The sequence below is a fragment of the Ovis aries genome, chromosome 1 (assembly GCF_016772045.2).
Source record: "Ovis aries strain OAR_USU_Benz2616 breed Rambouillet chromosome 1, ARS-UI_Ramb_v3.0, whole genome shotgun sequence".
In the NCBI taxonomy this organism is placed as follows: Eukaryota; Metazoa; Chordata; class Mammalia; order Artiodactyla; family Bovidae; genus Ovis; species Ovis aries.
Genome location: NC_056054.1, coordinates 71,751,049 through 71,762,902, shown reverse-complemented (window position 1 = coordinate 71,762,902; position 11,854 = coordinate 71,751,049). Strand labels below are relative to the sequence as shown.

The 11,854-nt window shown below is 44.4% G+C and overlaps 1 long non-coding RNA gene across 1 annotated transcript in view; it reads left to right on the top strand.

The window, feature by feature from the left end:
• Window positions 1–5,990: 5,990 nt before the first annotated feature.
• Window positions 5,991–11,854, top strand: part of LOC132658019 (uncharacterized) — a 59,276-nt gene continuing 53,412 nt past the window's right edge. The window contains exon 1 of the long non-coding RNA XR_009596962.1: window positions 5,991–6,226. This is a non-coding gene — a long non-coding RNA (uncharacterized LOC132658019). The remainder of the gene's footprint in view (window positions 6,227–11,854) is intronic.

Sequence of the window (11,854 nt, the reverse complement as noted above, 5' to 3'; positions counted from 1 at the left end):
ATTTGCATTCATTAAAAAACAGTCTCTGTGAGAGTGTTTCCTTCTCTTTACCTGAAAGAGAAGGATGACAAATTTTTAGAGACTTATCAATGGAGAAGACATCAATTAAAGCCTGTATAACAAACTGTACTTTTACACGTTTCCTCATCTCCTGTATAACTGACTCCCCCACACCCTTGCTTTGATTTAGCTGAAGGTGGTATTTGAACCAGAATTCTAACATACCTCTTTGCGAGTTTCTCATTTTTTCCTGGGTGGCTCCCTTGAGATATACATGTTAAATAAATTTCTATTTTTCTCTTATTAATCCATTTTGTTACAGGGACCCCACTGAGCATTTAGAAGGATAGAAGGAAAACAATTCTTTTTCCTCCCCTACTTTATCTATAATTTATCTGTCTATCTATCCTTCTGCCTAACCATCTATCCATCCATCTATCTTATCCATTCATCCTATTGGCTCTATTTCGCTGGAGAACCTTGTGTAATATTGGTAACCTCCATCAACTACTACAGGAGTGGTGCCAAGGCAGGGATAACTGCCTCCCCCAAACTGGTCACTACTGTCAGTAGTCAGGAGCCATCATGGTGACAGGCAGCAGCCTCCATGCATAAAACCTACCTGGTGAGTGCTTCCTTACAGAGCCAAGGCTTTCTCTAGGCATCTGGGAGTGGATGACCACCCTTTCTCCTAGGATACTGTTTCTTACTTGCGGGAGGGCGGATTACAAGGCTTGACCAGTTCACTGTGATATGCAGGCTCCAAAGTGAGGGACTGGATTCTTTATGGAGTTTTACAGATGGCCAAAGGACCCCCTCTCCTTTGCTTGCTCAGATGCTTCAGAGGAACAAAACTGGGTCCCTGTAATTGTCATGGGACACCTTACAGGTGCACAGTACTGTGGCCCAAATAAGTTGAAAAGGAAGCAAAGTAGAGCTGGATCCCTCACAGGAATGCATCCCTCCTGCCTGCTCTGGGGAATGATGCTCAGGCCCTGGAGAGGCAGCAGCTACAGGAGACGCTTTAACTGGACAGGGAAGCCTGGCATGCTGCAGTCCATGGGGTTGCAAAGAGTTAGATACAACTGAGCAATTGAATTGAACTGAAAGGAGACCCTTGTTTCCTTATCTAACACAGTGAATGTCATCTAATGTAGGAGTTACTGCAAGTCACAATGTGGGGGTAATGATGAGCTAAACCCTGTGGGAACACTTTCCTGTGTGGCGGCCAGCCCAAGACAGCAATACAGGGGGCTACAGAGATGGGCAGAGCTGGGAACTGGGGGAAGATCAGATCCCTTACCAGGATGCAGAAATGTGTTGCACAGTTCAGTTCAGTTCAGTTCAGTCACTCAGTCGTGTCTGACTCTTTGCGACCCCATGAACTGCAGCACGCCAGGCCTCCCTGTCCATCATCAACTCCCGGAGTTCACTCAGACTCACGTCCATCGAGTCCATGATGCCATCCAGCCATTTTATCCTCTGTCATCCCCTTCTCCTCCTGCCCCCAATTCCTTACAGCATCAGAGTCTTTTCCAATGAGTCAACTCTTTGCATGAGGTGGCCAAAGTATTGGAGCTTCAGCTTCAGCATTAGTCCTTCCAAAGAACACCTAGGACTGATCTCCTTTAGAATGGATTGGTTGGATCTCCTTGCAGTCCAAGGGACTCACAAGAGTCTTCTCCAACACCACCGTTCAAAAGCATCAATTCTTTGGTGCTCAGCTTTCTTCATAGTCCAACTCTCACATCCATACATGACTACTGGAAAAACCATAGCCTTGACTAGATGGACCTTTGTTGGCAAAGAAATGTCTCTGCTTTTGAATATGCTACCGAGGTTGGTCATAACTTTCCTTCCAAGGAGTAAGTGTCTTTTAATTTCATGGCTGCAGTCACCATCTGCAGTGATTTTGGAGCCCAAAAAAATAAAGTCTGACACTGTTTCCCATCTATTTCCCATGAAGTGATGGGACCAGATGCCATGATCTTAATTTTCTGAACGTTGATCTTTAAGCCAACTTTTTCACTCTCCTCCTTCACTTTCATCAAGAGGCTTTTTAGTTCCTCTTCACTTTCTGCCATAAGGACGGAGTCATCTGCATATCTGAGGTTATTGATATTTCTCCTGGCAATCTTGATTCCAGCTTGTGCTTCCTCCAGCCCAGCCTTTCTCATGATGTACTCTGCATTAAGTTAAATAAGCAGGGTGACAATATACAGCCTCGACGTACCCCTTTTCCTATTTGGAACCAGTCTGTTGTTCCATGTCCAGTTCTAACTGTTGCTTCCTGACTTGCATATAGGTTTCCCAAGAGGCAGATCAGGTGGTCTAGTATTCCCATCTCTCTCAGAATTTTCCACAGTTTATTGTGATCCACACAGTCAAAGGCTTTGGCATAGTCAATAAAGCAGAAATAGATATTTTTCTGGAACTCTCTTGCTTTTTCCATGATCCAGCAGATGTTGGCAATTTGATCTCTGGTTCCTCTGCCTTTTCTAAAACCAGCTTGAACATCAGGAGGTTCACGGTTCACGTATTGCTGAAGCCTGGCTTGGACAATTTTGAGCATTACTTTACTAGCGTGTGAGATGAGTGCAATTGTGCAGTAGTTTGAGCATTCTTTGGCATTGCCTTTCTTTGGGATTGGAATGAAAACTGACCCTTTCCAGTCCTGTGGCCACTGCTGAGTTTTCCAAATTTGCTGGCAGATTGAGTCCAGCACTTTCACAGCATCATCTTTCAGGATTTGAAATAGCTCCCCTGGAATTCCATCACCTCCACTAGCTTTGTTCATAGTGATGCTTCCTAAGGCCCACTTGACTTCACATTCCAGGAAGTCTGGCTCTAGGTGAGTAATCACACCATCAGGATTATCTTGGTCACGAAGATCTTTTCTTGTACAGTTCTTCTGTGTATTCTTGCCACCTCTTCTTAATATCTTCTGCTTCTGTTTGGTCCAGACCATTTCTGTCCTTTATCGAGCCCATCTTTGCATGAAATGTTCCCTTGGTATCTCTAATTTTCTTGAAGAGGTCTCTAGTCTTTCCCATTCTGTTGTTTTCCTCTATTTCTTTGCAGTGATCGCTGAGGAAGGCTTTCTTATCTCTCCTTGCTATTCTTTGGAACTCTGCATTCAGATGCTTATATCTTTCCTTTTCTCCTTTGCTTTTCACTTCTCTTCTTTCACAGCTATTTGTAAGGCCTCCCCAGACAGCCATTTTGCTTTTTTGCATTTCTTTTCCATGGGGATGGTCTTGATCCCTGTCTCCTATACAATGTCACGAACCTCATTCCATAGTTCATCAGGCACTCTATCTATCAGATCTAGTCCCTTAAATCTATTTCTCACTTCCACTGTATAATCATAAGGAATTTTATTTAGGTCACACCTGGCTTAAAGCTCAACATTCAGAAAACAAAGATCATGGCATCTGGTCCCATCACTTCATGGGAAATAGATGGGGAAACAGTGTCAGACTTTATTTTTGGCTCCAAAATCATTGCAGATGGTGATTGCAGCCATGAAATTAAAAGACACTTACTCCTTGGAAGAAAAGTTATGACCAACCTAGATAGCATATTCAAAAGCAGAGACATTTCTTTGCCAACAAAGGTCCGTCTAATCAAGGCTATGGTTTTCCAGTAGTCATGTATGGATGTGAGAGTTGGACTGTGAAGAAAGCTGAGCACCAAACAATTGATGCTTTTGAACGATGGTGTTGGAGAAGACTCTTGTGAGTCCCTTGGACTGTGAGGAGATCCAACCAATCCATTCTAAAGGAGATCAGTCCTGGGTGTTCTTTGGAAGGACTAATGCTGAAGCTGAAGCTCCAATACTTTGGCCACCTCATGCAAAGAGTTGACTCATTGGAAAAGACTCTGATGCTGTAAGGGATTGGGGGCAGGAGGAGAAGGGGACGACAGAGGATGAGATGACTGGATGGCATCACCAACTCAATGGACATGAGTCTGAGTGAACTCCAGGAGTTGATGATGGACAGGGAGGCCTGGCGTGCTGCAATTCATGGGGTCAGAAAGAGTCGGACATGACTGAGCGACTGGACTGAATTGAATGGTCTAGTTGTTTTCCCTACTTTCTTCAATTTAAGTCTGAATTTGGCAATAAGGAGTTCATGGTCTAAGCCATAGTCAGGTCCTGGTCTTGTTTTTGCTGACTTTATAGAGCTTCTCCATCTTTGGCTGCAAAGAATATAATCAATCTGATTTCGGTGTTCACCATCTGGTGATATCCTTGTGTAGAGTCTTCTCTTGTGTTGTTGGAAGAGGGTGTTTGCTATGACCAGTGTGTTCTCTTGGGAAAACTCTATTAGCCTTTGCCCTGCTTCACTCCGTATTCCAAAGCCAAATTTGCCTGTTATCCCAGGTGTTTCTTGACTTCCTACTTTTGCATTCCAGTCCCCTATAATTAAAAGGAGTTAGGTGTTAATTCTAAAAGGTCTTATAAGTCTTCACAGAACCGTTCAGCTTCAGCTTCTTCAGCATTACTGGTTGGGGCATAGACTTGGATCACTGTGATACTGAATGGTTTGCCTTGGAATTGAATAGAGATCATTCTGTTGTTTTTGAGATTGCATCCAAGTACTGCATTTCAGACTCTTTTGTTGACCATGATGGCTACTCCATTTCTTCTAAGGGATTCCTGTCCGCAGTAGTAGATATAATGGTCATCTGAGTTAAATTCACCCATTCCAGTCCATTTTAGTTCGCTGATTCCTAGCATGTTGACATTCACTCTTGTCATCTCCTGTTTGACCACTTCCAATTTGCCTTGATTCATGGACCTAACATTCCATGTTCCTATACAATATTGCTCTTTACAACTTTGGGGAGTCTGCAAACCAGCTGGGAGTGGGGATCACCCAGCATACCGCTGAGGCTGAGATGGAGGTTTAAGCTTAGAAAAGTTAACTTCAGGAGAAGGAAGGAAAGACTGTGGAAAGAATGAGAAAGAGGGAGGAGGAGAGAGATAAGAGAATTTTTTTTAAAAAATCCTGCACTTGCTCTGGGCTGAGTGCACACATTTTCTCATTAACCCTCACCATAGCTCCACAAAGAGAGAGCTATTATTAGTCCCAGGACATGCAGACACAAAAGGGAAGCACAGGGGTCAAGAGATTTGCCCACCGTCACCTGGCAAGGATCCTAACTCCCACCTGCCTGGCTGCAGGGCTTGGGTGCTATATGGAAGAAGAAGGTGAAATGGAGGGGACAGAGGACAGATGTTGGAGGCGAGATGTACAGAGAGACAAGCTCCTGGGTGCTAGGCATGGAGGTTCCTGGGGTCACAGGGCTAGGAATGAAAAGAATAGGGAATGGAGTGTCTGCTCCCACAGGGTTAAGAGAGCACTTCCTTAGCATATAGAGTGAGGGCTCCAGACAACCTTTGACTGTTTTTTCTGGATTCTTCTCCCTGGAAACATGTCCTTTTTAAGTTGCCCTTTCTCACTGATGTTTGTCTTCTGTTTATTGAACTGTTCCCTTGGAGCTGCTCAGAAAGGTTGTGGCCTGTGGCTGCTTTTTCTCGAAGTGGAACCGGAAATTGGGAGCAATGGGAGCAAGAAGGGAAAGGTGGCGCCATCATGGCTGTGGGTGGCCAGGAGACTGCTTCTGGCCTCGAGGGAACCCGGCCCACCCACGGCGCCCTTTCCTCCGTGGAGCTTTCTCTATTACTGGCAGACCCAGAGGCCTTTCGGCAGACTCAGGTCCTCTGCAATTTCCGTGGGCCCAAATCCTTCTCCTGAGGCCTATGCCTTGGCCAAAATGGGCAAAGGATCCTGTGGCTGAAGGGATAATTGGAGATGCGTGGGCCGGGCAGATGTCCACATCTGACAAGACCAGCACTTTAAACAGCCTGGAGAGAATTTCAGAGTCAGGCAGGAAGACTTCTGCACCAACATCCCACTGTTCCCTGGCCATAACCTCATTCTGGGTATTACTCAACAGCCCCTCCAATCACACAGAGCCCCATTCTGAAACCATGTGGAAAGGAAATCTTGATCTCACCCACTGCCTGGAAAGCCTGCTTTCAGCCTCCGGGTCTCGGGGGCAAGGAGGCTGCCATGGTGGTGGGGCTGACGGGCAACCTCTCCCCACCACCCCCTCCTCCACTGAGGGTTTAGCATCCAGACCTGCATCTGGTCTTGCTGTCTTCCAAGAATGCGTACAGGCCTGAGAGGAAATGGTCAGCTTGGAGCAAAATCAGGTGGGTGAAAGCGAAAATGAATCTCCTTTAGGTTCCCCTTGGGCTTCCATTTGTGGTATTACTGAAAGCAGGGTCAAGAGGTTGTCTGGTTCATAACCCGGGACGGATCCGCTTCAGAAGCCTGCTGGGGGCCAGCAGGGAGGCCGAGTGGGGCTAAGTCACACTTGCCAAAAGTGGTAAAGCAGGCAGCCCCCTCCATCTCGAGAGGTGGCCCTCCCCCGGAAGGGTCCTTGTCCCTGCTCCAAGCCAGCAGATAACCAACCCCTGAACTTTTGCATGTGTATATTTTAACAGCATTGTTGAGATGTAACCATAGAACAGCATTGTTGAGATCTACCATTTAAGGTATACAACTCAATGACTTTCAGTATATTCACAGGGTTGTGCAGCTATCACCATACTCTAATTCTGAAAATTTTCATCATCCCCAAAAGCAATCCCACACACCTTAGCTGTAACCCCCTTTATAACCTTCCCACCCCCCAGCCAGACCTAGGAACCACTAATCTTTCTTTCTCATATCTACTCAGTTGATTCTGAATATTTTCTATAGATGGAATCATATAATATGTGTTTTTTTCTGGCTGGCTTCTTTCACTTTAGCACTATAGTTTTTGGGCTCACCCATGTTGTAGAATGTAAAAGTGCTTCATTTTTTTTGGTGAAAAACATTTCATTGTGTGGGTGTACCATGTTAATTTAGCCATTCATCATGGACATTTGGATTGTTTCTACCTTTGAGCTGTTGTGAATGATATGCAATGAATATTCATGAACAGATTTTTGCGTAGACATGTATTTTCAGTTCTCTTGAGTATATTCCTAGGAATGGAATTGCTAAATCATATGACAAACTCTGTTTAATGTTTTGAGGAACTACCAGACTGTTTCCCAGTGTACCATTTCAGCACACCATTTTGCATTCTTTCCAGCAATTTATGAATGTTTGAATTTCTTCACATCCTCAACAAGCATTGTTTATTGTCTTTTGCTGATTATTGCCATCTTAGTGGGTGTGAAGTCGTATTTCATCATGGTTTTCATTTGCATTTCCTTGATGGCTTGACCTTTTGTTTTTGAGAGTTCAAATCTGTTTTAGAACTCTAAACCTTTCGTCTTTCAACCTAGTCTCCTGGTCTTGGCACCCTGAGCCATGACAGCATCAGCTTCCTGACCACTCTGAAAAACTGGGGGTCCATTCTGGTGTTTGAGATTCCTCACCACTAACACCTTGTCAGTCGCTCTTCATTGAGCTTTACACATCTCTCTTTATAAAAGCTGGGATTCTTCAACAAGTTAATAGCAGGGGGAAAAAGTGAGGAAATACTGTTCTACATTTAAAAACACGTGAGACATAACAACCAAATGTAATGTGGGCATTGTATCTGTACCAGGATTTAAAAAAATAATAAAAAGACATTTGGTGGGTATTCTGAGAAAATTGAGTATGGACAAAGTGTCAGATGACAGCAAAGAGTTGTTTCTAATTATGTTCTATGTGATGATTGTGATGTGGTTAGACAAGAAAAAGCTCTAAACATTTCTAAAGAAAATGTTATTAAACTAAGTGGGGATAAAATGACACAATATCTGAAATTTACTTTAAAATATAACAAAAAGGGGAAAAAAAGAAATAGATGAAGCATGGAGAGCACAGTTTGGATGATGAAATATTGAAGCTTACTGTTCTCTCTACTTTTATACATGCTTAAAAAAAATTTTTAATAATAAAAACAAACACACTGGAAACACCCTAAGATCTGAATATAAACTATAAACTGAAAAACTTGATCAAATATTTGGGTCCCAGACGGAACACTCTTCATCTATATTATTAGGTCTGCTACCTGAAAAGTAACTGATTTCAATGTACCATTTGTGCTGTATTTTAACTTACAAGCTACAATATTAGCCAGCATGTTAATATTGGTTAAGGCTTTTTTTTTTTGAGTATGGGGCCTTTTGACTGGCATTTGTATTGTTTCTCTTACATAGACTCCAGCGATAGTATCTCATCTACAATTTTCGATTCTGGTTTCTTCAAAGGGGAACAAGAAGATATAGACACTGCAGAGGAATCTACATGCTGAATATCTCTATATATTTATTATCTTTCACCAAATACCAACATTTATTCCACATCCCAAAACTGGCTGCAAATATCTATAGGAATCTAGCTTAGTTTACTCCTTATAAACTAACCAACAGCTCTGTTTTGCACTCTTGGTAATATAGTGGGCTAGGAGGAGATCAGAAAAGCTTCTTCTCTATCTGGAAAAAATTGAATTAACTGACTGATTTCTCATCTTACATTAAGTTCTTTGAGTGGTGGGTACCGGGCTGACAAGTGTGCCGAGTCTGGGGTAGGTCAAAGAGGCACAGCCCATAAATGGGCACGTGGCTGGGACCAGAAGCAGCGCACAGGGGGAGGGAGCTGGCACAGGAGGTGAGAAGGGGGAGCTTTTCCATCAGAGAGTGTTAGCGACCACCCTTTCCTCTCTGGAGACTTAATTTGCTCACCTGGTTCCCACAACTTACGCAGAGAATGGGGACAAGTGGCTAAAATTCAGGCCCTCTGGACTCAGTCACAGCCTCTTCAAAATTCAGCTCTCCCTGGGGTGAGGGTGGGCATAGCTGAGTATCTGTTTCTCACTGGCAGGTGGCTTGGTGGCCACATCCTTGTAGAACATGATGTGCTCTTTGTGGGAGCAAGAGAGAGAATGCCTGTGAGTCACTGAACATCAGAGTTGGCAAGGGCTTACTCCAAGCATCCCATCTTACTGACGAGATTATGTTCTAGACAGAGGGTGTGGACCACCGTGCTGACCTTGTTCAACTAATAAAGATATGCTAATCATAGGTTAATTCAAATTTCTGCCCTCAATTCTCTTAAACTTACAAGGACACTGTTTCTGGATGATAAAGGAGCAGAGTGCCCATTGAAGAGCTGGCAAAGTGACGATAGCATATAAACGAGACCCACTGTTGAATGAGAAAGGATCTTCTGTGGCTTTAGGGCACAAAGCTTTTTGCTTTATAGTTGAGGACACCCAAGCTCAGAGCAGGTAGTGAATGAATTAGCTAAAGAATGAACTGCTGCTGCTGCTGCTGCTGCTGCTGCTGCTGCTGCTGCTGCTGCTAAGTCACTTCAGTCGTGTCCGACTCTGTGCGACCCCATAGATGGAAGCCCACCAGGCTCCCCCTTCACTGGGATTCTCTAGGCAAGAATATTGGAGTGGGTTGCCATTTCCTTCTCCAATGCATGAAAGTGAAAAGTGAAAGTGAAGTCGTTCAGTCGTGTCCAACTCTTAGCGACCCCATGGACTGCAGCCTACCAGGTTCCTCCATCCATGGGATTTTCCAGGCAAGAGTACTGGAGTGGGGTGCCATTGCCAACTAGGAAGAGCCAATATCCTCAAAATTCATCATTTAAAATAGGTACTACCTGGTCTTCTAAGAGCCTCATGTTGGCTGGGTTAATTTTATCTCATGCATCTCGAGGCTTCCCTGGTGGCTCAGTGGTAAAGGATCTGCCTTCAGTGCAGGAGATGCAGGTTCGATCCCTGGGTCGAGAAGATCCCCTGGAGAAGGAAATGGCAACCCACTCCAGTATTCTTGTCTGGGAAATCCCATGGACAGAGGAGCCTGATGGCTTATAGCCCATGGGGTTGCAAAAGAGTCGTGCATGACTTAGCAACTAAACAAGACTATAGACAGCCTTTCTCTGTCTCCAGTGTCTGGCACAGCACATAGTAGATTCTTGATAAATGTCCTTTAACTGATTTATGAAGCTTATTACTTAAGGCAACATAGCATAAGGCACAATATATATTCCATACAGAGATTAAAAGGTAGTCAAGACCACAGATGGGTGAAGGGATAGGACATACTTCCTGAAGGAGATAGCATTGAGGTGGACCTTGAAAAATGGGAGGAATTTTGAGAAGTGGTTATTTGGGTAGGAAGTGGGAAGAGCATGTTCTCCACAGAGGGAGCAGCATGTTAAGGACGCAGAGGGCAGGGTGTCCAGATGTTTGGGAAGTGTCTAGACATCCACCTCCATCCAGTTGGCTGCAGTATGGCACTGTAACAGGGGAGTTGGACTGATGGGCTTGCCACCAATGGCCCAGAACTCTGTACTTCATCATCAGGAGGCTCTGGAGAGGCTTATCATTTTGAGGGTTGGGAAGGACATACAGGATCCGTCATTGGAAAGAGACCTTGCAAGACAGTTCAGAGACAGGAATTTCCCCACTTCATCCAAATGCGCTGGCTGTATGAAAGGTTAGAAAAACACTGGTGATTGTCTCTTTTGGGAAATACTTTCAGACCATTTAAGCTGTCAGGGAGATAAGCATCCTTATGATGGTTCTGGTGATCCAGGCCCGTTCTGGCTCAGAAAGTACAAAGGCGCACAAAGATTAAATACCCCGGAGGAAAATATTTGCTAAACATCCTCAGATCTTCAGAAAAGTTCAAGAGAAGTTCAAATTTGGGGCTGAAGTTGGAGTCAATGTTGATTTTATCAGCACCTGTTTGCCCAGAGACTTTAGAAGGAAGGTGGTTTGTATTAGCGCTATTGATGCTGATGGAGGAAACAGCAGTGACCATTGATTGAGTGTCTTCTTTTAGGCTCTTATGTACGTCTTCCCTAATCTTTTCGGCAGCTTTGAAAGGTAGATAGCTTTAGAGCTAAGTGGTAGCTGTCGGTTTTGTCTGTTTAGCAAGCTTTTCCATCACCCTCCTATTAGTGGTGGCCACGTGACAGGGGATTGGCCAATCATAATTATTCATCTCTTGGCCACAGTGATTGGACCCAAGGACTGGGGGACCCAACCTGAACCAATCACAGACCTTTCCTGAGACTGTTACCTTGATGTTGGGAGAGAGAAGTACTTCCTGCTGGGCTGAACTGAGATATGCGGCCACTGCGATGACGATGACGGTGCTGCAGTCTGGTCTCTACCTCTGCCCGGTCCTGCTGCCTTTACTCCCTCACAGGTGTGGGGCCTGAGCACTCATCTCAAACACCTTCTTGCTTTTTAATCTATTTCTCAGCGTGATCTCCCAGGGAATAAACCAAAGAGGAAGAGAAGGAAGAGGATGACAGTGGTTGGGGTGAGGAGCTGATGTCCAACTTCACAGAGGATTTTTCTTCTAGTCCATAGTATAATTAAACATAAAAATACAAGCATTCAGGAAGCCCTCAGAGCCCATCCAAAATCTTTATTTGTGGAAGGCTTAAACTAGCAACCTTTCCATCAGCTGCCAAGAGGGCTAGGATAGTTTGGAGGTGGTTTTGCCTAAAGGCTGAGGAATGACCCAGATGGCCTCTCAAGAATGCTTCTAGCTTTGAGTTTCTGTCAATTATGTTTTACGTATCTGAGAGCTGTTTTGAATGGATGATTTCAGAGACACTTGTAGTTTGCATGGGTTGAGATTCAGTGCCCTTTGCGCTGAGCAGGCACTGGTGATGAGTGCCTTGAAAAAGGGATGGGACTTCACTGGCAGTCCAATAGAAAGGACTCTGCACTCCCAATGCAGGGGGCCTGGGTTCGATCCCTGAATGGGAAACTAGAATCCCATATCCTGTGTGGTGTGGCCAAAATAATAATAATAATAATAAAA